This window comes from Phytophthora parasitica (assembly GCF_000247585.1).
Source record: "Phytophthora parasitica INRA-310 unplaced genomic scaffold supercont2.45, whole genome shotgun sequence".
In the NCBI taxonomy this organism is placed as follows: domain Eukaryota; phylum Oomycota; class Peronosporomycetes; order Peronosporales; family Peronosporaceae; genus Phytophthora; species Phytophthora nicotianae.
The window spans coordinates 296204-297026 of record NW_008649031.1 but is presented as its reverse complement, the minus strand read 5'-3'; positions in this window follow the sequence as shown (position 1 = coordinate 297026).

The window sequence follows — 823 nt, the reverse complement described above, 5'->3', positions numbered from 1 at the left end:
ATGTCAACGAAGCCCCAAAATTTGATGCTTTTGCTCAGAATGCGCTGACAATTACAGAGATTGCTCAACTGGACGACGGTATTGGTGGAGTTCTACACTATATGACTCCTGGCGGCAAATTTTTTGGCAATAATTCCCATGACCTCCTTCTCGATGGGACGTATGACTTTGTTTTCGGTGACTTAGACTTTAGTGTCTCTGTGAGTGTGCGCACCAAGACAAACGGAGGGAACATATTGCGTCTAGTTGGATCTATGGAAAGTGATTACTTTGATGTATCTATAGGAAGCGACGGAAAACTAAACGTTACTTCCAGCTCTTTTCTCATCCAAGGACATCAAGTCCTGTCGGACGGCGATTAGCATTATATTGCAATTATTTCTGCGATAAGTGACTAAACCCTTAGAGTATATATCGATGACCGTCTCGACACTACCGCTTTGATATTCTGGGGATCGCCAGTTATCGCACAGCAAGCAGTCCTTTCATCGCAGCTAGCATTGTTTACAGGATGGATCACGCGGTTTCACTATTTTTTCTGGTGCGATAGCTCTTGCTCAAGTGCAAGAACAGACGTTATATTCAGGTACGAATGCCTTTATTTGAATTGCGCTGCATGATCTTTCGACTAATATTTTGTTGTTGAATGAAGTTCCTAGTTTCAATGTCGTAGCAGATACGGGTGTTAGCGGTGTGGATCATGCCAAAGGAAATGAATACTGCGCTGGTCAAGGGTTACGTCTGTGCGACTTGATGGATTTGGAGACACTTTGTATTGATCCGCACTACAGTCCTGCAACGTTCCCGACAGCCAGCCAAGGTT